We start from the raw sequence: 25,185 nt of genomic DNA on the forward strand, positions 1-25,185 counted from the left end.
GGGGATGCAGTAGCCCTGAGGGCTTCTCCCTTCTTGTCTTGGAACGCTGGCATACCGGGCAGGTATTGACATATTTTTCCACATCCTTGCGGATCTTGGGCCACCAGAAATCTCTTAGGATCAAATGCATGGTTTTAAATAGTCCGAAATGCCCTGCTGGCTTGCAGTCATGACACAGACGAAGTGCCTTTTCCCTGCCCGGTCCTGGAGGGATGTAGACGTGATTTCTATAGCAAAGTAACCCATCCTTAAGCGAGAAGGGAAAATGTAGTCCTTGGCGAAGTTGATCTTGAGCCCAGGCATCCGCCTGTTGACTGGTCCTGATTTCCTGAGCACAAAGGGGCCCTGGAGTTGAGGGAGTAGATTCAATTGGAGTGGATTTGGTGTTCCCCACTGTGAGCGTGGCAAAGTTCTCGGGCTGCAGCAATTGGGATTCAAAGGTCTCTCTGCGCCCTGCAGCATATTCTGGTTTCCGTGATAGAGCATCTGCTCTTGGTCTGAGCTGGGGTTACATAATGGATCTGGAAGTCAAAACGCTCAAAGAATAAAGCCCAGCGTTGCTGCCTCTGATTTAACTTGCGGGCAGTTCTTAGATGCTCTAGATTCCGATGATCAGTATGGACCTCAATGGGAAATTTCGCCCCTTCTAACCAATGTCTCCAAGTTTCAAAGGCTGCCTTTATGGCCAAAAGTTCTTTTTCCCAAATAGTGTAATTTCTCTCTGGGGCTGTTAGTTGACGGGAGTAAAAAGCACAAGAGTGAAGATGATCTCCCACTGGTTGCAAGAGTACAGCCCCAATTGCCACATCGGAGGCGTCAGCCTGCACAACAAAAGGGGTTTTAGGATCTGGGTGCTGAAGGATTGGCTGGGACGTGAATAATTTCTTTAGTTGCTGGAACCCTTTCTCTGCTTCCTCCGTCCAGCGGAAAGGCTGTTTCCCACGGATGCAGCTGGTGATTGGATCAGACCAGCGGGCAAAGTCTGGAATGAACTTGCGGTAATAGTTCGCGAACCCCAAGAAACGCTGCACCTCTTTCTTGTTGGTTGGCGCCCGCCATTCTAATACTGCTGAAACTTTTGCCGGGTCCATGGAGAGCCCTAGTGGCGAGACACGGTATCCCAGGAAATCTACCTCTTGTAGATCAAAAGCGCATTTTTCCAGCTTGGCATAAAGTCCATGATCCCGCAATCGTTGTAACACCATTCTGACGTGGTTCTCATGTTCTGATTGTGATCTAGAAAACACCAAAAAATCGTCCAAGTAGATGATCAAGAACCGATCTAGATAATCCTGAAAGATATCATTGACAAAATGCTGGAACGTTGCGGGAGCTCCACATAAACCGAAATTCATGACCAGGGACTCGAATAATCCAAATTTAGTCTGGAAGGCGGTTTTCCACTCGTCCCCCTCCCTGATGCGAACTAGATTATAAGCCCCCCGAAGATCCAACTTGGTGTAAACCTTGGCCCCTCGAAGCCGGTCTAATAGGTCCGAGATCAAAGGCAGGGGATAGCGGTTCCGCTTAGTGATATTGTTCAATGCTCTATAGTCCACCACCAAGCGTAGGTCCCCTGACTTCTTTTTCACAAACATCACTGGGGAAGCGGCTGGGGATTGAGAGGGTCTGATGAACCCCTTGCGGAGGTTTGACTCTATGAACTCCCTGAGAGCTTCTTGCTCTGGTTCAGTCAGGGAGTAGAGGTGTCCTCGCGGGATCGGGGCCCCCTCCACCAAATCAATGGCACAATCATAAGGCCTATGCGGGGGCAGTTTCTCGGCTTCCTTCTCATTGAAAACATCCCAAAAGTCTGAGTATTTCTTGGGCAAGGTGATGATGGATTCAGCGTCTGTGGCATGGCAGACCTTGGCTACAAGACAATGGTTTTGGCAATATTTAGAAGCAAACTGCAGTTCTCTGTTGGTCCAAGAGATGCTGGGGTCGTGGAGTGTCAGCCATGGGATCCCTAGAATCACAGGGAAATGAGGAACCTCGGTAACAAAGAAGGAAATCTCTTCCATATGTTCCCTTATCCACATTCTGGTGGGTTCAGTCCATTGGCTTACTGGACCTGTCTTTAGGGGACGGCCATCTATGGCTTGCACCACCCGGGCGTTCTTGAAATCGTGATATTGTAATCCCAGAGAGTCGGCATACTCTCTATCAATGAAATTGTTTGTTGCTCCTGAGTCTATCATGGCATGGATCATGACAGGTCCTTTTTTCGCTGACCACAAGGTGACCACTAGGAGAAATAGGACCCCGGTTGGCGGCTCTTGAGTGGGGTTTCTGACCGGGTTGGCGAGCCTTTCTACGCCCGGTCGTTGGCTTCCCCCGCCGGCTTTGCGCCAGCCGCCTCGGCCGTCTCCGACTCCACGGAGGACGCCGCCGCCAAACGAGCGGCGGGCTTTCTTTTGGCTGGGCACTCTCTGGCAAAGTGGCCCCCGTCTCCGCAGTACCAACAGAGGTTCAAACGTTGGCAGCGGGCCTTCTCGGCAACGTCTAACCTGGGGCGCACATTGCCCAATTGCATTGGCACCTCCCCGCTTTCTCTGGGGTATGGGGCTGGTGGCGGGGGTCTCCACACTGGACGTGGTTGGACGCCGGCGGGAGCGGGAGGTTTTGCCCCAGCTCTCCCACTCTGGCCTCGGAGCCATTGTTTTCTGTTGGCAAGCATGACTTCGGCTCGTAAACATTGGTCAATAAGTCTTTCAAGAGAGTTCGGAGGATCCACCTTGGAGATTTCTTCCAACATCTCGATATTGAGACCCTCCTGAAACTGTCCTCTGAGGGCTATGTCATTCCAACCGGTGCTTTGAGCCAGCACTCGGAACTCGGCTATGTACTGGGACAAGGGCCTGTCCCCTTGAGAAAGGCGCCGGAGTTTGTGGCCGGCCGCCTCTAAATTGTCCTCGATTCCCCAAGTCGCCTTAAGGTGATTTAGGAAGTTATGCGCGGAACTTAAGTGTGGGGAGGCTTCATCGTACAGCGCCGTGGCCCAATTGGCCGCGGGGCCGTCCAGGAGACTGTAAATCCACGCCACCTTGATGTCTTCTTGGGGAAACTCGGCATGACGGGCTTCTAGGTATGCCTGGCATTGACGACGGAAAACGTGAACCTTGGAAGCTTCTCCAGAAAACTTGGTTGGCAATGCCAGGGCAGGGAGACGGATTCCGCGTTCCTTCAAGCCCCGTATTTCTCCCTCCTGCGCATGGATCATATCACGGATTCTGTCCACTTCATCCTTGGCGATGGTGTAGCTGAGTGGCTGGTCTCCCGGCCCGGCTCCGGTAGACATTCTGGCCTTGGTTAATTGGTGCTTAAGCGGCGGAGTCAAACTGTCAGGCCCCAGGCTGCAGAGCACCAATAACCATACACAGAGGCCAGAATCTATCTAATATCTTTATTGTGGAAATATATAAAGTTAATAAAAACAAGTGTAGAAAATAGTCCAGAAGTAGACCTTTCAGGAAAGGTCAAAATTAGTCCAAAGAAACAATGTCCAATATGAAATATTAAGGTCCAAAGTTGTAATCCAGTAACTGAAACACTCACTTTGCCAAGCAAAGTGAGGGGAGATGACAAGGTCCTTTAGTCCATGAAACTTAAGCAAGGCTAGGAAGTAAACTTGATTCTTGGAACACTAGGCTTAATTCAAGGCAGCAAGAAACGAGGAGCAAGAACAGGATCCGTGGTAAATTCGTGGCGAGGTCCGGAAAGCAAGGCAAGGTCCGTGGAGCAAGGCAAGGTCCTGGGAAGCAAGGCAAGGCTGGAAACGGGAGCAAAGGACTTGAACGCGGGAGTAGCGTAGTCCACACACAACCTACTCCCGAAGCTGACGAATTGACTCCGCAGGATTCCTACGTGGGCAAAACACCTAAATAGGGTCTCGTTTTCCCGCCAAAGAACAATTCTCTGGGGAACCAGAACCGAAAGCCATTCTCTGTGTCCAGATGCATGACTCCCTAAAGTTTCCCATGGGAAGCAGGCTTAATCAGCTGAATGCCTGGCAGCAATCCTAGCGCTCCTGCGAGACGCCTCCTGAGTGCCTTTCTGTTGTTTATAATAATCACGGCTAGAAAATGGGGGAGATTTCGGCTCAAGGCTTGTTTGGCAGACTTCTGGAAGGCAAATCTCCTGCAGGTGCAAGGGCTCCAATTCTGGCTGAAACGGTGGGAAACCTAAATTTTCCTCTTCATCTGTCACAACAGTGCTAGGAACGGGACTACATGGCCCATGAGTCATCACAGTTTCCATCCTAAATACCTTGGTGTCACCTTAGACTGAACACTAACATATAGGAAACACTGCACGAACACCAAGCACAAAGTAGCTGCACGCAATAACATCCTGCGGAAACTGACTGGCAGCGCATGGGGTGCAGACCCACAAGTAGTAAGAACATCAGCCCTGGCCTTGTCTTTCTCACCAGCTGAGTCTGCCTGTCCTGTCTGGCACAAGTCTGCCCATGCAAAGCAGGTGGACATAGCACTGAAGGAAACATGCAGAATCATCACGGGATGCCTTAAACCTACACCTGTTGATAAACTCCACAAGTTAGCTGGCATTGCCCCTCCTGACGTGCGACGGGAAGTTGCTGCTAACGGTGAGAGGAATAAGGTCGAACATTGTGAAAGCCACCCTCTGCATGACCATCAGCCTCCTCCCACCAGACGCAAATCAGGGAAGGGCTTCAGCAAGGGTGTCCCTCTGGGCAGCTAAACCTGGGAGGGAGATTGGTCGATAGTTCCTGGCATTGGAGGCATCTTTACCAGGTTTTAAGATGACAATGATCTTAGTTTTCCTCCATGCTCTGGGAATCTGTTTGTGTGCCAGGCATTGATTGCAGAATTTCAAAAGCCAGTTTTCAGCTTTGGGGCCCAAGTGTTTGATTTGCTCCATCATCAGGTCATCTAGGCCAGGTGCTTTACCAGTCTTACATCGCTTGATGGCTTCTCTGAGTTCTTTCAGGTTTAGAGGAGAAGACAACGGGTGGGTTTCAAGTTCTGGCACCCTGTGGATTTTCATCTTTATTCTGCTGCAGTTGTTTTTCCCATTCTGAATTAGCTGGTGAGCTATCTGGTCTGGTGTCACGTTCGCGTGTCCAGGGTTGACCAGAGGGTCGCTATCCAGGCGTCTCAGCAGTTGCCAGGCTTTTCGGCTACTCTTGGACATGTCCAGGTTCTCAAGCAGCTCTACCCAACGGTCTTTCTTAGCATTAGCTAAGGCTGTAGATAGTTTTTGGCCTGCTGCTATAGTCCCATCACTGTATGGGTTCTCTTGAAATAATCTGAGATATTCTTGTAGCTGATTTAGTGATTCTCCGTTTAGGCCTGGTAGGTAGCTTGTGCGACAGCCTCTAGGGATTGAGAGCCTCGAGGATCTTTTCACAGCTTCTACCAACAGGTCATAATTTTCTGTAGAAGGTTCTATATCAGAAATAGCAGCTTCCAAGGTCTTTGTCCAGTTAGCTTTATTGAAGTTATATCTTCTGCGGAATGGGACACTTTTCGGTCTTACAGCTGCATATGCTACGCAGCATATTGGTCTGTGTTGTGTGTTAGGTATTGGGTTTAATCCCCTTTGGGTGCATTGGTGGCTGATGCTTTCCTTTAAAAAATCAGATCAGGGTTATAACCACGCTTCCATCGGCCGCTATTAAATGATGGTGGTAATTTACTGTCATGAAGGAGGCTCATTCGACTGTTGTCGGCCCACGTTAGAACTGCTTCGCCATTTCTATCGTCTTTGTCATAGCCCCAGACACAGCTGTGGCTATTGAAATCTCCCACAACAAAATGGGCTTCATGATTGTGGCAACTGGTTGGGGGTGTAAAATAGAAATCAGCCCCAGGTGGTTTATAGAGTGATGATACGGTGCAACTATCAAGTTCCACAGATAAGATTTCCATGTTGTTCACTTCTGTGAGGGAAGTTGCTGTCAGGACCCAGGCTGCAGAGCACCAATAACCATGCGCAGAGACCAGAATCTATCTAATATCTTTATTAAGGAAATATATAAAGTCAATAAAAACAAGTGTAGAATATAGTTCAGAAGTAGACCTTTCAGGAAAGGTCAAATATAGTCCAGGAAAACAATGTCCAATATGTGATATTAGAGTCCAAAGTTATAATCCACTTGACCGAAACACACACTATTTGGCAAGCAATAGTGTGGGGAACTGTCCATAGTCTTTGAGGCTTAAGGTAAATCCGAAGGAAACTGGAAAACAAGGCTTGAATCTAGGAAGCAAGGTCCGTGGTTAAAACGCAAGGCAAGGCAAGACTTGAAACTTGGCAAGATCAAACTTGAAACAAGGCAAACATGAAACAAGAACTGAGTCCATAGAAGTCCGTGGGACAAGGCAAGGCTGGAAACTCGATCCGGGAAACAGGGAACTGGAGTACGAAGTCTACACACGATCTCACTCCTCCAGCTGACGAATTGACTCCGCAAGGTTCCCCTTGCGGCAAACACCTAAATAGGGTCTCGTTTCCCGCCAGAAGAACACTTTCCCTGGAGAACTAGAAGTGAAACTCAACTTAGTCCAGATGCAAGACTCCTTAGAATTTCCCAAGGGAAGCAGACCTAATCAGCCTGTTGTTTGGCTGCGATTCTGGCGCTTCGGCGATCCGCCTCCCTAGCGCCTCTATCTTGATTATAATTGTCCTTACGAGAGAACGGGGGAGAATTCTGCCCAAGGCTTGTTTGGCTGACTTCTGGAGGGCAAACATCCTGCAGGTGCAGGGGCTCCGTTTCTGGCTGAACCGGTGGGAATCCCATGTTTTCCTCTTCGTCTGCCACAATGGCACTAGGAACGGGACTACAAGGCCCATGAGACATCACAGTTGCAGAGATTGCTACGCCAGATCGGTCAAAAACGGCACGGCCATATTGCCTGTGAGGTCGTTCCACTGCCAGCTGCATTCCAAGAATTTTTGGTCTTCTCATGGGGATTGGTGTCTCTGTGTGTTTCCTGTATACATAGGATGTCACATGGGATGTCCTCAGACATAATTTTGGCTAATTATTATTCTATTATTCTATTCTACTATCCTAGGATTATATTATTATTATCCTAGTCTATGATTGTATGAATGTATTTTATATCATTCTATTCCATTCTTCCGTTCTTTGTTTTATTATTCTATCATTTTCCCATTCATGGTTCTATTTCCGTATTGATTCCTATGACATCATTCTCTTCTTCTGATTCCTGGGAGGAGAAAGGGCAGAAGCCCCGCCCCCCGCCTTCGGGCGCCATCTTGGGGCCGGGCGGAAGTCCAGCGAGAGCGGGAGGCCTCCGCTTCCTAGAGGGGCGGCGCCACTTCCGGGCAGTTCCTCGAGGGCGGCGGAGAGCTGAGGAGAGCGGGAGGCGGCAGGTGAGGCGGCCTCGGGCCTTCCCTCGGGCCTTCCTTTGGACTACAACTCCCAGCCTTCCCGGCCACCCTCGGGCCCCTTCCTTTCCCCCCTCAGCCGCATCAGCGAGAAGGAAAGGGGCCCGAGGCCGGGGATGCTGGGAGTGGAAGCATTCTCTCCTGACGTTTCGCCCACCTCTGTGGCAGGCCTCCGCAGAGGCGGTGAGGTCTCTTAGGAACGAGGCCGGTGGGGCTGATTTTTATCCCCGTGGAAGGATGTCCGGGGCGGGAGGAAGGACGAACCCGTGTCTGTTCGAGGGAAGCGTGTAGAGCGCAGTTGGCCACCTTGATTAGCATTGAACGGCCTTGCAGATTCAAGGTCGGGCTGCTTCCTGCCTGGGGGAATCCTTGGGCGGGAGGGGTTAGCTGGCCCTGATGGTTTCCTGCCTGGGATTCCCCTGTTTTCAGAGTGTTGTTTTTATTTCCTGTCCTGATTTCAGAGTTTTTTAAATACTGGGATCCGGCATTGAATTTATTTATGTATTTACTACATTTATATCCCGCCTTTCTCACCCCGGAGGGGACTCGGAGCGGCTTACAAATCAAATGTACATACAATATATTATTAGCCTAGCACAATATAAGCATTAAATTACTATATTGTACTATATCATTATATGGTAATATTATTAGCCTAGCAGCATATAAGCATTAAATTACTGTATTGTCTATATCATTATATGGTAATATTATTAGCATAGCACAATATAAGCATTAAATTTCTGTATTGTACTATATCATTATATGGTAATATTATTAGCATAGCAGAATATAAGCATTAAATTACTGTATTGCACTATATCATTATATGGTAATATTATTAGCATAGCTCAATATAAGCATTAAATTACTATATTGTCTATATCATTATATGGTAATATTATTAGCATAGCACAATATAAGCATTAAATTACTGTATTGCACTATATCATTATATGGTAATATTATTAGCATAGCACAATATAAGCATTAAATTACTGTATTGCACTATATCATTATATGGTAATATTATTAGCATAGCACAATATAAGCATTAAATTACTGTATTGCACTATATCATTATATGGTAATATTATTAGCATAGCACAATATAAGCATTAAATTACTATATTGTCTATATCATTATATGGTAATATTATTAGCATAGCACAATATAAGCATTAAATTACTGTATTGCACTATATCATTATATGGTAATATTATTAGCATAGCACAATATAAGCATTAAATTACTGTATTGCACTATATCATTATATGCTAATATTATTAGCATAGCACAATATAAGCATTAAATTTCTGTATTGCACTATATCATTCTATGGTAATATTATTAGCATAGCACAATATAAGCATTAAATTACTGTATTGCGCTATATCATTCTATGGAAATATTATTAGCATAGCACAATATAAGCCTTAAATTACTGTATTGCACTATATCATTCTATGGTAATATTATTAGCATAGCAGAATATAAGCATTAAATTACTATATTGCACTATATCATTCTATGGTAATATTATTAGCATAGCACAATATAAGCATTAAATTACTGTATTGTCTATATCATTATATGGTAATATTATTAGCATAGCACAATATAGGCATTAAATTACTATATTGTAGTATATCATTGTATGGTAATATTATTAGCATAGCACAATATAAGCATTAAATTACTATATTGTCTATATCATATGGTAATATTATTAGCATAGCAGAATATAAGCATTAAATTACTATATTGTAGTATATCATTATATGGTAATATTATTAGCATAGCTCAATATAAGCATTAAATTACTGTATTGTCTATATCATTATATGGTAATATTATTAGCATAGCACAATATAGGCATTAAATTACTATATTGTAGTATATCATTGTATGGTAATATTATTAGCCTAGCACAATATAAGCATTAAATTACTATATTGTCTATATCATTATATGGTAATATTATTAGCATAGCACAATATAAGCATTAAATTACTATATTGTCTATATCATTGTATGGTAATATTATTAGCATAGCACAATATAAGCATTAAATTACTATATTGTACAATTCAGTGATGGCCAACCTATGACACGCGTGTCAGCACTGACACGCCTAGCCATTTTTGCTGACACGCTGCCGCCTGCATATTGATTGGTTGACTATGTCTTTTGTGGCCAAATTTGGTGTGATTTGGTCCAGTGGTTTTGTTGTTTACTCCATGGGAATTATGCACATTACATATATAATATCATTCTATTATTATTATATTATTATTGTAGTATATTATCATATTATTACTATTATATTATTCATTATTCATGACTACATTGAAACTAGAATAGAGAGAAATCAGCGTGGAAACTGCAAGAGGTACCATAGATTGTTGTACATAGAAATAAGGGTAGTAAATAGTTTTTGATTTATTAAATACAGTTATATATTACAATTATTCATTTTTGTTCTTTAAACTATACATATTGCGAAATTATGTTTTTCTCTCTCGAAGTGACACACTACCCAAGTCATGCTAGGTTTTTTGGTGAATTTTGACACACCAAGCACAAAAGCTTGCCCATCATTAAATTACTGTATTGTAATAATAATAATAATAATAATAAGTTTATTTATATCCCGCCTCCATCTCCCCCGAAGGGGACTCGGGGCGGCTTACAGCAAAATCAGATACAAAACAATAACAAAATACGAAACATCAAAATACAGTAACAAAAACCAGTAATATATACACAATAACCAAAGGGGAAAAAACAAAAACATAGTAATAAGACATCGAATTAAAACAATGAGGTTGCAAAAGTAGATAAGCAAAGTGCACATTATGAGTTGCAAATTCAGAAATAGATAAAGTGCAACAGATTCAATTAAGGTCACATTGGGTTGGGAGGAGCCCTGAATTAATATCAAGTAATCAGGAGAAGAGTATAATTGTAATTATGATGATAATTATGATTGTACTATATCATTATATGGTAATGGTATTAGTAATATTACATTTAATATCTAATATACAATGTAATATTATTATAATATATTATTAGTAGTATAACATTGTATTACATTATAATATTATTATCAATATTATAAGTATATACAATATATTATATATTTAATACTGAGAGCATGACTCAGCATTTTATCTGTTTGATTGATATGTGTTTTAATTGCTTATATGTTTGGATTGTTTATACAGTAGAGTCTCACTTAACCAGTATTAACGGGCCGGCAGAATGTTGGATAAGCAAATATGTTGGATAATAAGGAGGGATTAAGGAAAAGCCTATTAAACATCAAATTAGGTTATGATTTTACAAATTAAGCACCCAAACATCATGTTATACAACAAATTTGACAGAAAAAGTAGTTCAATATGAAATAATGCTATGTAGTAATTACTGTATTTACGAATTTAGCACCAAAATGTATTTTTTTTATTTACAGTATTTATATTCCAAAATATCACGATTTATTGAAAACGTCAACTACAAAAATGTGTTGGATAATCCAGAACATTGGATAAGCGAATTTTGGATAGGTAAGACTCTACTGTATATACAATATATTATATATTTTATAGTGAGAGCATGACTCAGCATTTTATATGGTTTTAATCTGTTTGATTGATATGTGTTTTAATTGCTTATATGTTTGGATTGTTTATATTTGGATGAGATGTGTTTTATTGTTTACGTGTGTGGCATTAAATTCTTGCCGGATTTGTAAGCCGCCTTGAGTCCCCTCCGGGGCCGAGAAAGGCCAGGTAAGTACATCAAAATAATATACTATATTAATAATAAAAATACATAAAGTAGTGATGATAATAATAGAAGATAATAAAACAACAACAACAACAATAATAATAAATAGTATCACAAGTCGAACACTTCCCAAGTGTGATACGAAATCCAGCATGGCTATCTTGTTTGTTGTGTCATACAATAAAATAAATAGTATAATAAAATAATATGATTATAACATAAATACATATTGGTTATAGGAATAATAAATAACACAAAATAAAGGAGAGGAAGAAGGAAGAGGTAAAGGGGGGAATATATCCCTCTTCCGCTCCTTCCTTTGCTGGGAGGGAGTTGGGAGTTTTAGTTACATGATTTATTTTACAAATTGCTTGGGTGACCGGCGGTTCCCGGGTTATTTGAAAAGGGCCTTGTTTGTTTTTGGGTGTGCGGTAATAAAAATTATAATAATAATAATAATAGGTTTATTTATATCCCACCTCCATCTCCCCCAAAGGGGACTCGGGGCGGCTTACAGCAAAATCAAAATACAAGCAATGATAAAATATGAAACATCAAAGGACAACAACAGAAAGCAATAATAAAATATACACAGTAGTCGAAAAAACACAACACAGAATGAAAACATCAAATTAAAAACAATGAGGTTGCAATAGTGGATAAGCAAGGTGCACATTATGAGTAACAAATTCGTAAATAGATAAAGTGCAATAGAATCATTATTTATTTATTTATTTATTTATTACATGCATTTATACCCCGCCCTTCTCCCCGAGGGGACTCAGAGCGGCAGATTCTGCCACGAGGGCCAGCAACAAATATACTATAAAACAAAACAATTAAAACATGATAAAAAGTATACAAAAATTGAAACGCTGCAAGGCAGCGATATTGCACCATCCTCAGTCATTCAATACTGCTACAATTACAGATTTGCGGCCCGATTACATCGGCCCATGAGCTTATTCGCTGAATGCCTGGGCGCAGAGCCAAGTTTTTAGTTTCCTTCTAAATCCCAGGAGGGATGGGGTTTGCCGTATATCTCTGGGGAGGGAGTTCCACATCCGAGGGAGGAGCCACCACCGAGAAGGCAGGCCCTGTCCCTCGTCCCCACCAGCCGCGCCTGCGAGGCAGGTGGGATCGAGAGCAGGGCCTCCCCGGAAGATCTTAAGGTTCTAACGGGCTCATAGGAGGAGATACGTTCGGATAGATAGGCAGGACCAGAACCGTTTAGGGCTTTGTAGGTCAAGACCAGCACTTTGAATTGGGCTCGGTAGCATATCGGCAGCCAGTGGAGCTGGCTTAGCAGGGGGGTGGTGCGCTCCCTGTAAGCCGCCCCAGTTATTAATCTGGCTGCCGTCCGTTGTACTAGTTGGAGCTCCCGGGCCGTCTTCAAAGGCAGCCCCACGTAGAGTGCGTTGCAGTAATCCAGCCGGGATGTGACCAGAGCGTGGACCACCGTGGCCAAGTCAGACCTCCCAAGGAACGGGCGCAGCTGGCGCACGAGGCGGAGTTGTGCGAAGTCTCCCCTGACCACCGCCGAGACCTGGGGCTCCAGGCTCAGCGATGAGTCCAGGAGAAGAAGCCCCAGACTGCACACTTGGGGAGTGCGACCCCGTCCAGCACAGGCTGTAACCCTATTCCCTGTTCAGCCTTGCGACTGACCAGGAGGACCTCCGTCTTGTCTGGATTCAGTTTCAATTTATTGGCCCCCATCCAGTCCGACACAGCGGCCAGACACCGGTTCAGGACCTGGACAGCCTCCTGAGTGACAGGTGGGAAGGAGTGACAGAGCTGGACATCATCTGCGTACAGATGACACCGCACCCCGAAACTCCGGATGATCTCTCCCAGCGGCTTCATGTAGATGTTAAACAGCATGGGGGACAGTACTGACCCCTGCGGGACCCCACAGGACAATGGCTGTGGAGCCGAGCAGGCGTCCCCCAGAGACACCATCTGGGACCGACCCTCCAGGAATGAGTGGAGCCACTGCAGAACAGTGCCTCCAATGCCCAACCCGGCGAGTTGTCCCAGAAGGATACCGTGGTCAACGGTATTGAAGGCCGCTGAGAGGTCCAGCAGAACCAGCAAGGACACACTCCCCCTGTCCAGTTCCCGGTGAAGATCATCGACTAAGGCGACCAAGGCTGTCTCGGTACCATGCCCCGGCCTGAAGCCAGACTGCGCCGGATCTAGAATATCAGCATCTACCAAGAATGCCTGGAGTTGCGCTGCCACCACCCGTTCCACGACCTTGCCCAAAAAGGGGAGATTGGAAATCGGCCGATAGTTATCCAATTGAGTGGGGTCCAGTGATGGCTTTTTTAACAGCGGTTTGATCACAGCCAGTTTGAAGCTCGCTGGAACCATGCCGTCCCGAAGGGAGGCCTTCACCACCACCTTCACCCACTCGGCCAACCCCCCTCTGGCTTCTCTCACCAGCCAGGATGGGCAGGGGTCTAGGATGCAGGTAGTGGCCCTCGCCTCTCCAAGGTCACATTAGGTAGGGAGGAGTCCTGAATTATACCCAGGAATCAGGAGAAGATATCAGTTTGTTCATCTGTTACGCTGTGCCTTAGAAAAAACTCAGTCTTTGCTTTTGCTTTTTATGAATGCTCCCACTAGGAAATGCATAGGGATGTGGGTGGACTCCAGTTCCCAGAAAGCTGTCACCCGCAGAGCCTGCCAGTATTCACAGTTGGCCTTGTTGGGTCTGTGTGCCAGGTTTCGCCGAGGTCCGTCACCTGCTGGGTTCAGTGTTCTCTGAATACGGGTGAACTATAACTCTCTGGTGCCAAGGTCAATCACCCCAAGTTGGCAGCGTTGGGTCTGAGTGCCAGGTTAGCTCCAGGTCCACCGTTGGTGGGGTTCAGAGTGCTCTTAGACTGCAGGTGAACTAGACATCCCAGTCCCCACAACTCCTGTAACTCATGGGGATTTTCCGTGTCAGGAGCGACTTGAGAAGCTGCAAGTCACTTCTGGTGTGAGTGGGTTAAAGGCTTGTGACTTGAAGGTTGGGTTGCTGGCCTGACGGCCCTTTGGGGGCTCCCCGTGGGCTTCGCGAGGCACCATCACGCACGGAGCACCCCTAAACCGGCTTGCCTCCCTATTATCCGTCAGTTCCGGTTATCCGACATTCAGCCCGCCCATTTATGTCGAATTACTGGAAGTCTACTGTATATACACAGTGACATAAGTATAAAAAACCACAACGCACATAAAATGCCAGCTAATAAAATTGTAAATATTCCTGAGGCGCAGTAGAACCGGCGAGTAAAGCTGTCTGTCTGCGGTCACCGTCCAAGTGCGAAGTGACATAATTGGTGGTTCTCCAAACTGACCGTCGATTACTCAGGATCCGAGGCCCGTCTGAAGAGCCGTGCTTTGAAACTCACCCGAAGGGCTTGGAGGGTGCGGGCAAGGCTCATTCCTTTAGGGAGGGAATTCCAGGGCTGGGGGCCACCACCGAGAAGGAGGCAGGCGAGGAGAGCTGGCCGGAAGGGGAAGGGAAGCCGGAGTGTTTTGAGTCTCTCTGGAGGCCTTGCGAAAGGGGCGAGAGCGGGTTCTTGCTCCCTCCTCCCTCCCTTTGGCATCCATTCTTCAGCCGGCTGAGCTTCCGCGTTGCAATGGCGCAGGAATGTGCTGAGGGTAATCACTTCCCAAACTCATTCATCGTTATGAAGAGCTTTTGAGTTCTGCTGCTGATGTTTTAAAAGGTGCTTTTAGGATGTTTTTAAGATTTTTTTTTAAAGATGTTTTTAAAATGTTTTTTAAATTGTTAATTTTAGCCGGTTCTTGTAAGCCGCTCCGAGCCCTAGGGGAGTGGCGGCATATAAGTTTGAAAAATAAATAAATAAATAAAAAATAATTTTGAATGGGGACTATGTTTAAAAGTACTATTGAAGTGTGGCTTTCAACGGTATATAATAAATATTTTATCCTATACTGCAAAGAGGTTTTAACGGCTGAGGCTCTTTCAGGCAGGGGGGAATCTTTTGATCCCACCGCTGCCACCAAATTGCAAAGATGTCATCAAGGGGGAGAAATCTTTTTTAAAATCCCACCTCTGACACCAATTGCGGAGATGTGGATGAGTATATTTATATTATTATTATATATTTTATATCCGCTGCCACCAGTTATTAAAGATGTTTATAATGCGGCCACCAGATGTGAAGGGGATTATCAACTCTTGTGATTATCAAATCACTATAGAAGATGTAGCCACTGGCTACTTAGAGAGGAGACTTTTAAAATTTTATTTTTCTTCTTTCTTGTTTGCTTTTGATGGTAATATATATTTCAGAGACTGAGATGTTAAAAAGAACAATAACACGTTTATTCGGGCACAAGCTTAATGGTTACAGTAACTTCTTTAGAGACATTTGGACTAACTGTTGTAAAGCTATATTGAGATGTTTCAAACTTTATAATACTACTTCCTCCTTTACTGCTTTAACCTGTAGTCACCCTGTGAATTTCAGTCACAGACTATCTGTTCCTTATCTGGAAACAGACTACCCTAAAATAAGTCGCCAAACTTATTTTAAACTGACTCAAATAAGCACTGGACTCTCCCTGATTCTCCAACTGAGAACCAGTCCCAACTGCACCTCAGCAGGGCACGCAGTATCTTAAAATAAGCTACCAAACTTATTCTAAATTGACTCAAAATGACCAATTGAGTCTCCCTGATCCCCTAACTTAGGATCAGTCTTCCCTGAGCTTCAACAGAGCACAGACTGAACTCTCTTAAGCATTCCCTCCTTTTTCTCCAAACGGCGGTTGGCTCCGCCCTCGTTACTAAGGCAACCTACCTCAGAATGCTGAGCTGGCTACCATCCCCCATGCAATGTTAACTCTAATACTTGTCCTTTTAAAACACAGTTAAACGTGACTTTTAAAACGCAATTAAACATGACATCTGTAAACTAAAAACTTCACACCTCTTTACATATACTTTGTTAATTTTTAATTCCAAAACGTAATATACTTTGTGGATAGCCCTCGTAGTGGTTATAGGTAAAGGTAAAGGTTTCCCCTGACGTGAAGTCCAGTCGTGTCCGACTCTGGGGATTGGTTCCCTTTGCTGTTCTTCATCTGACACCTGCTCTCCTGACTCAACCACAACAAAGGATACATGGATAGGTCAGCCATCTTGGATAGTGAGTGCGACCAGATGTGCTCTAGACCCCTTCCCTTCTTGGCTCCTCAGACCCGCCGGTGGGGGTTTAACCGAGTTGTTTACGGGGATTATCAGCGCCTCGTAGGAGCAGGGACACATACCATCAAGCTTTTATAAAGCCATCGTAAGACAAATTTTAAAGAAGTCGTCCCTTGACCCCCTGGTATTGAATAACTACCGGCCTATTTCCAATCTCCCTTTTTTGGCCAAGGTCCTGGAATGAGTGGTGGCCTCTCAGCTCTGGGGATTCCTGGATGAAGCCGATTATCTTTTTTTTTTCATATATTTTTATTGTAAGATTTATTTAACATAAGATAAAAAGGAGGAAAAAGAAAAAAAAACGGGGGGGGAGTGGGAAGAGAAAAGGGGGGAAAGGAGGGGAGGAGGGTGCGGTGGGGGGGAAGGGGTGTGGGGGTTAGGGAAGGTTTCTTGACTTCCACGCTTCTTCTTTTTGTTGTCTTCCATTCTTTTGGTTTTAAGACTTATCTTGTTTTCTTTGTATAGTAATCCTGCGGTTTCCCTTATAGTAGTATTGGTATCTTTTCTTTTTTCAACCAGTCTTTTACTGGTTTCTAGTTGGTAGCCGTTCTTGATTTATTTTCAACCTTTGATAATAAGTAAGTAAAATGGTCCATGTTCATAACTTCGACTATTTTTGTTATCCATTCGTTTTTGTCTGGGATAGTTTTTTGTTTCCATACTTTTGCGTATATTAATCTGGCAGCTGTTGTTAGGTATACAAAAATTTTGTCATCATTTTTTGACCAATCTAAATTTACCATTCCCAATAGGAAGGATTCTGGCGCTAGTGGTATATTTACTTTTAGGATCTTTTGGCAGGCACTGTGTATTGTTTTCCAATAGGTTCTTGTCTTCTTCTGACAACCCAGCAACCCAGTGCAGCGATTTCGCGCACTTTTTTGCAGATAAAGTCGCTCGGATACGCTCTGAGTTAGACACTGGGGTTAGTGCAATGCCAGGTGAGGTGCCTGAGGCATCTGTCTGTCCGATCTTGATGGATTCGTTTCGGCTTGTTCGCCCTGATGACGTGGACAAGTTCCTTGGAGCTACGAGAGCGACCACTTGTTCCCTAGATCCTTGCCCCTCCTGGTTAATCAAACTGACCAGGGGAGATTTGTTAATTTGGCTTGAGAAAATTATCAACTCATCTCTGGAACAAGGGATTTTTCCATCTAGCCTAAAACAAGCAGTAATTAGGCCTTTTCTAAAAAAGGCATCCCTGGATCCGTCTACTCTTAACAACTATAGACCAATTTCCAATCTCCCTTTCTTGGGCAAGGTACTGGAGAGGGTGGTTGCTTCTCAGCTCCAGGGATTCTTAGACGACACTGATTTTCTGGACCATTCACAGTCCGGCTTCAGGCCTGGTCACAGTACTGAGACGGCTTTGGTCGCCTTGGTGGATGACCTCCGCAGAGAGCTAGACAGGGGGAGTGTGTCCCTTCTGGTTCTCCTGGACATCTCAGCGGCTTTCGATACCATCGACCATGGTATCCTTCTGGGACGGCTCTCTGGGATGGGCCTTGGGGGTACTGCGCTCCAGTGGCTCCAGTCCTTCCTGGAGGGCCGTTCCCAGTTGGTGAAGCTGGGTGATACCTGCTCGGACCCCTGGCCTTTGACCTGTGGGGTCCCGCAAGGTTCCATTTTATCCCCCATGCTCTTTAACATCTACATGAAACCGCTGGGCGAGGTCATCCGGAGTTTTGGAGTTGGGTGCCATCTCTACGCAGATGACACTCAACTCTACTACTCATTTCCACCTAATTCCAAGGAAGCTCCTCAGATACTGAACCAGTGCCTGGTCGCTGTAATGGCCTGGATGAGGGCGAACAAGCTGAAGCTCAATCCTGACAAGACAGAGGTCCTCGAGATCAGTCGCAAGTCTGATCGGGGTATTGGGTGGCAACCTGTGCTCGATGGGGTCGCACTCCCCCTGAAGGCGCAGGTCCGCAGCTTGGGGGTCCTCCTGGACTCATCACTGACACTTGAGGCTCAGGTGTCGGCGGTGGCCGGGAGGGCCTTTGCACAATTAAAGCTTGTGCGCCAGCTGCGACCATACCTCGTGAAGTCTGACTTGGCCACGGTGGTCCACGCCTTAGTCACCTCTAGACTGGATTATTGCAATGCACTCTACGTGGGGTTGCCCCTGAAGACGGCCCGGAAACTTCAGTTAGTCCAACGTGCGGCTGCCAGGTTGTTAACTGGAGCAAACTACAGGGAGAGATCTACTCCCCTGTTCAAGGAGCTCCACTGGCTACCGATTATTTTCCGGTCCCAATTCAAGGTGCAGGTTCTTACCTATAAAACCCTAAACGGTTTGGGACCCGCCTACCTTTGTGACCGCATCTCCCGCTATGAACCCACTCGTCCTCTTCGTTCATCCGGTAGGGCACTTCTTTCGCTCCCGCCACCATCCCAGGCTCGTTTGGCAGGGACGAGGGAGCGGGCCTTTTCTATTGTTGCTCCCCGGATCTGGAATTCCCTTCCGGAGGAGATCCGGCAAGCACCCACCCTGGCTTCCTTCCAAAAGCTGCTTAAAACCTGGCTCTTCCGCTGCGCCTTTGGATAACCGAGCCCATAGCTATAGTAGTTGCACAGGCCACCTCTTTGACTTGAAACACTGCACTTTATTCCTCTGCCCCAAAGCATCTTAGAATATCACATTGCATTTTAGTTCTAGTGGTCCCTCCAGGCCATCCTCTCCTCCATCCCAGTGGTCTTTTTTTTTTCCCCTCTTTTTTTGCAGATTCATGTTATTTGAGTGATTATATTCCTTCTGCTTATGTGATTGTTTTAGTCAATTGTTATGTTTTGTTTTCGTTTCTAATTCTTATAGCGTTTTATAGTGTTTTCAGTGTTTTATTGTACAATGTTTTATGCTGATTTTATATTGGAAACCGCCCTGAGTCCCTTTTGGGAGAGAGGGCGGTATACAAATAAACTTTTACTTACTTACTTACTTACGTCCACCACATATGAAAATATGTTCCTTCAATTTTCCCGCATTTCCAGCACTTGTTATTTTTATCTTTTGAGTATTTTGCTATTCGTTCTGGTGTCAGGTGCCAGCGATACATCATTTTCAGCCAATTTTCTCGGAGATCGTTTGCGTAGGTATATTTCAATTTCTTTTTCCAAATTTGTTCCCATTCACTGAGCATAATTGTTCTGCTTATGTTTTTAGCCCATTTTATCATACATGGCTTGATGTAATCTATTTCCGTGCTCCATTCTAGTAGAAATTTGTAGATCTTACTTGTCGCCTTCTTCCCATTCAGTAATACTTTATCCCATACTGTTTGTTTCTCTTCAAATCCAAGTTTGGCGTCTTTTGTGAAATGTTCTTTAATTTGATAGTACTGAAACCATGATATGTTTATATTTTGTTTTTTCAATTCTTCTAGGGATTTTATTTTTAGTTCTTTGCCTTCTTTCTTCAAGACATCTCTGTATGTTGGCCATTTACTCCATCCTGTTTCCCTCCTGTGGCCTGCCTCTGGCGGTGACAGCCAGAGTGGGGTTTTATTATATAATCTTTTTTTATATTTCTCCCAGATTTTCAATAGTGCGGAGCAGATAAAATGGTTTCCAAAATTTCTTTCCGTTTTTTTCTTCTCGTACCACAGGTACACGTGCCAACCTGCCCGCAGGTCATGGCCATCTAGAGTCAGCAATTTCTTGTTTTTTAAATTTATCCATTCTCTAATCCAGTTCAATGCATTAGCTTCAAAATATAAACTTACATTTGGTAGACCCAATCCTCCTTTTTCTTTTTCGTCAGTCAGATTTGTGTATTTTATTCTCGCTTTTTTGTTGTTCCAGATAAATTTTAATATATCTTTGTTCCATTGTTTAATTAGCTTCAGATTTCTAATTATGGGTAGGTTTTGAAATAAATACATTAATTTTGGTAGAACATATGTCTTTATCGCTGCAATTCTGCCCAAAATAGATAATTTGAGGTGAGTCCAGTTCTTAAGCTTTCTTTTGATTTCATTCCATTTGTTTGTGTAATTATTTTGCAGTAATTGCGAGTTTTTAGATGTCAAATATACTCCTAAGTACTTTATCTTGTTCACAACTCTAAAGTCCGTTATCTTAGCTAGATTCTCTTGTCGTTGTTTGGAGATGTTCTTGGGTAAAATTGTTGATTTATTTTTATTTATTTTGAGGCCCGATACCTTCCCGAATTCCTCTATTTTATGTAACCATTCTTTGATATTATTCAGTGGATCCTCAACAATACATATCAAATCGTCAGCAAAAGCTCGTAATTTATATGTTTCTTTGCCTATTTTCAGTCCTTTGAGATTTGTATCCTTCCTGATGTCGTTCAGTAGCATTTCTAGTGATAATATAAATATGAGCGGGGATAGGGGACACCCCTGTCTCGTACCTTTCCTTATTTTTATTTTGCTTGTCGTTTAGCCATTAATCCAAATACTTGCTTCTTGATCAGTGTAGATCGCTTGTATGGCGTTTATAAAATTATAACCCGCATCCATTTCTTTTAATAGTAGTTTAAAAAATTCCCAATTAATGCTGTCAAGTGCTTTCTCAAAGTCTATAGCTAATATTGCCAATTCTTTTTGATTATTGCACTCATAGTACTCTATAATGTCAATTAAGCTCCTGACGTTGTCTTTAATGTTCCTATTTGGTAGGAACCCAGTTTGGTCCTCCCCGATCCAAGTTGTTAAGTATTCTTTTAATCTCTCCGCAATTATTGCCGTAAAAATTTTATAGTCGATATTTGATAACGATATTGGTCTGTAATTTTTGACGTTTGTAGCATCAGTGTTTTCTTTTGGGATCATGACTATATTTGCCTCTTTCCATGAGTTTGGTATTTTACCCAAATGTAGGGCTTGGTTCATTATAGTTTTTAAGTGAGGTATTAATTCTTCTTTAAATTTTTTATAGTAAATTGCTGTTAGACCATCTGGGCCTGGGGACTTATTGTTGTTCAATTTTTTTATAGCAGTGTCTATTTCTCTTTCTGTGATGTCCTTGTTCTGTTAATTTCGGGATATTTTGTCTTCCTAAGTATTTCATTATATCCTCATTTTTAATATGATCCTTTGTGTACAATTTTCCGTAGAACTTGTTGAATTGTTTCAGAATTTCATGGTCTGTGGTATAAGATCTTCCTTCCTCGTTGATTTGGATTATCCAGCTTTCTTGTTTCCTTTTCCTTAGCAATCTTGTCATCCATTTCCCAGGTTTATTTGCGTTATTAAAATGATATTGTTTCATAAATTTCAATTCTTTAGCTCTCTGTTCCATCTCTAAATTTTGTCTTTGTCTTTGTAAAATGTCTAATTCTGTTTTAATTGATGTGTTATTTGGTTGTCTTTTCAGTTCTGTTTCTGTTCTTTCAATTTCCTTTTGGATTTCTTTTTGTTTAATCCGTTTTGCATTGTTTTTTATGGCATTTAGTTGAATGAAGTTTCCCCTCATCACAGCCTTACTGGCATCCCAGATGATAGTCTTTTCTACGTCGGCTGTATCATTAAATTCAAAATATTCTTTTAAGCATTTTTTCCCGTTGTTTACATCTTCTTCAGATCTCATTAAATTTTCGTTCAGTCTCCATTTCCTCTTTTTTGCTGTTTGGTTTATTTGGATTTCCAATGGACAATGGTCCGTGTCTATCCTTGGAAGAATTTTTATTTTCTTTATTTTTGAGATTAGTGTTTTAGTCATCCAAATCATATCAATTCTTGACCAGTTTTTAAATCTGTTAGAATAGAATGTATAGTATTTCTCGGTTGGATGTAAATTTCTCCAGGCATCTTCCAGATCCAGTTCTTTTTTTAAAAGTATGAAATTTATTGGTAGTTGTCCTGCCTTCGGGTCTTTTGTCTTTTTCCCTTGGTCTGATTTATCCAGTTTGCTTTCCAAAACTCCGTTGAAGTCCCCCATCAGCATTAAATCATCGTATTCTTGGCTTTCAATTAAATCCTTTAATTCCTTGACGAATTTATTTTTGGGTCCATTGGGGGCATATATGTTACATATTAATAATTTGTTCCCTCCTTTATCAATTTTGATCCCCACTATTCTTCCTTCTGTGTCTTTAAATGCCAATTGTGCTGAGTATTTTTCTTTTATATAGATGACTACTCCTTTCTTTTTTTCTGGGGCCGCTGAATAAAATTCCTTTCCAATTTGTTTGTGTGCCAATAGTGCTGTGAATTTCTGTGATATGTGCGTTTCTTGAAATGCGATGACATCATAATTACCTTTCTTTACATAATTAAATATTTTCTTCCTTTTTGGGGAGTGTTCAATCCATTTACATTATTTGAATAGCATTTCAAATCCCAGTTCATTTTAATTTTTTCCATCTTCTCTTTCTCCTTTCTCGCCTCCTTTTGTCTTCGGATCTTCATCTTCCTCCACCTCTTTTTCCTCTTCCACCAGATCTAGATTTGTTGCTGCTAGTCCATAGAATAGTTCCATATTTTCGGGTGATTCCTCTCTCACTCTTTTGGTTGGGTTCCCTTGTTCTGGTGTTTTGTCCCCTCTTGTATCTTTTTTCAATCTCTTATAAAATTCCCTCGCCTTTTCTTCAGAGGTTAGCCAAAACCTTTCACCTTTGTACGTAGTCATTATTCCCTCTCCTTTTTCCCAACGGAATCTAATTTTTAATTTTTTTTAATTCTTCTGTTAAAAACATATACTTCCTCTTTTTCCTTAACGTCGCTGATGGAATTTCTTTTAGTATGGCCACTTTCTTCCCTTTATAATTTGTTGGCGTAACATTATTCAATTTTAAGATGTCATCCCTTATAATTTTTTTTGTGAAGTTGACGATGACGTCTCTTTCTGCTTTGTTATGTGTTGCGTAATTTGTCGAAATTCTATAGACTATCTATTTTATCTTCCACGTCTTCTTCCGGCCAGTCCATCAATTTGGCTGTTAGTTGTATTATTATTTTCCTTATGTCTTCGTTGGGTTCCTCTTTTACGTTCCTATATCTTAGTTGAAATTCCATAGCTTGTTGTTCAAGTCTTTCTTGCATTGTTCCCAATCGGTTGCTGTTCTCCTCTATTTGATCCATCTTTAACTTCTGTTCGCTTTGAGTCTTTTCTAGATGTTGTCTCTCTGCCTTCATCTCTTTTACTTCTTTCCTTACCTCCGTTATTTCTTGTTTGAGGTTTGACATGTCTTTCTTCATTTCTCCTAAATTTTCTGTCATTTCCATACTCATCTTTTGGATTTGTTCCTGGAATTGGTCCTGTTTTTCCGAAATGCGTTGGAGTTCCTTCATAATTTCTTTAAACATTGATTCCTCCTGAAATGATGATTTTCTTACTGTCCCAGTATTTTGTGTCTTTGTCTCTTTTTCATTTTTGTATCTTGGAGTTAAATTTGCCATTATGCGTATATTTCTGTACTTCGATTCCCTCTTCTTGATCTCTTGTGTTCTTTGTTATATTTAAATATTTGCTTGTCTTGAAGTTTTCTACTTTATTTTCTTTATCTACCTTGTCTTCCTTGTTGTTGTTTTACTTTATTTTATTTTCCCCTTCTTGTTGATTTCTATATATTTTGTTATTTTTTAATTGTTTGGTGGTGTTCCCAAACTTAGCGCCCTTATTTGTTTGCTCCGTTTGTTTGCTCTAATTTTGTCCTTTTTGTCTCTTCTTGTCTCTTTGTTGCTCTGTGTATTGTGTTGGTGCAGTTTTGATTGGTTTATTTTTTACTGCACCAGCCTGCCTCAGCAGTTTATTTATTGCTTCCCTTTCTTCTCAACTCTTAATATTTATTTGTATTTTATTTTGTTATATTTTATTTATTTTGTTTGGTGGTCCTTCTTCAATTCTTCTTTGATTAACTATTTTACTCTATTTCCCCTAGAATGTCTTGTAGAGTCTGCTTGCCTTTATTTCTTTCTTGTCTTTGGATCCTCTGATTATTTATTATTGTTATTGTTATTATTTCTTAATATTCTTAATATTTTATTACTTATTTCTTGTTCTATGTTGTTATTGTTTCTATAATATTATTTAATATTGTTATTATTTTTCTAGAGATCGTAAATTAGAAACCAATTTGGTGGTATAGTGGTTAGGATCCAAAGATCTTAGATTAGAAGCCCAGACCAAGTTCCTAATATCCACCGTATATTATCTTATTTGATTTTTATTTAGTCTCCTTTTGTATACGGGTGGTTTTCCTTGCCAGTCTTCCTTGCCAGTCTTCTGTTTGCTTCAGCAGGGCTTTAGCGCATGTGTGGGATTTTCCTGCCCTTCCCTCTCAGTCTCGCGAGATCCGCCCTTACTCACTCTCGTGCCTTCTGCTTTGGCTTTCTGCAGACACAGTCGCCTGTTTATCTTCCGTGTCTTTAAGCTAATTTGCCTGCCTCCCCCAGCTTGTTTTGACTAGAGCTCTTTTCCAAGGTCAGTGACTCAGCTCAATCTTCACTTCTTTCTCAGTTTGTGTGTTTGTTTGACTTAACCGTTTGTGTCCAGGAGTCAAATTTGCGTTTACTGTTTATTTGTTTGTTGGGTGGGAGGGGGGCGTGCGCTGCCTTAGCGCCCCTTTCCAAGATCTCTCTCCCTCTCTCTCTTCCCTATTTTAGTTTAGTTTAATTTACAGCGCCGCACCTTCAACCTCCTTCAATCTCTTCTCCCAACTGGGTCTAGTCTCTCTTCCAAACCTTTTTCGGTCAAAACCGCACTGTTCTTTCTTCCCCGCTGCTGGTAATCTGCTGCCTTGCAGAGGTCTTGTCCGAGCCCTTGGTCACCCTCCCTTGAGGGGAAAAGCAGC

At 42.6% G+C, this 25,185-nt stretch overlaps 1 protein-coding gene across 2 annotated transcripts in view; it reads left to right on the forward strand.

Moving 5' to 3' along the window:
• LOC100559028 (zinc finger protein 239-like) overlaps nt 1–25,185 on the forward strand; it is a 169,422-nt gene that overhangs the window by 91,080 nt on the left and 53,157 nt on the right. The window contains exons 1-2 of one of the 2 annotated variants that reach the window (XM_062966456.1): nt 7,155–7,386; nt 10,881–10,974. The exons of the other annotated variant lie outside the window; for it this stretch is intronic. The gene's annotated coding sequence lies outside the window, so the exon portion shown is untranslated. Of the gene's footprint in view, nt 1–7,154; nt 7,387–10,880; nt 10,975–25,185 lie in introns of those variants that run through there. 2 annotated transcript variants of the gene reach the window in all.

The sequence above is a fragment of the Anolis carolinensis genome, unplaced genomic scaffold, assembly GCF_035594765.1.
Source record: "Anolis carolinensis isolate JA03-04 unplaced genomic scaffold, rAnoCar3.1.pri scaffold_21, whole genome shotgun sequence".
Classification (NCBI taxonomy): Eukaryota; Metazoa; Chordata; class Lepidosauria; order Squamata; family Dactyloidae; genus Anolis; species Anolis carolinensis.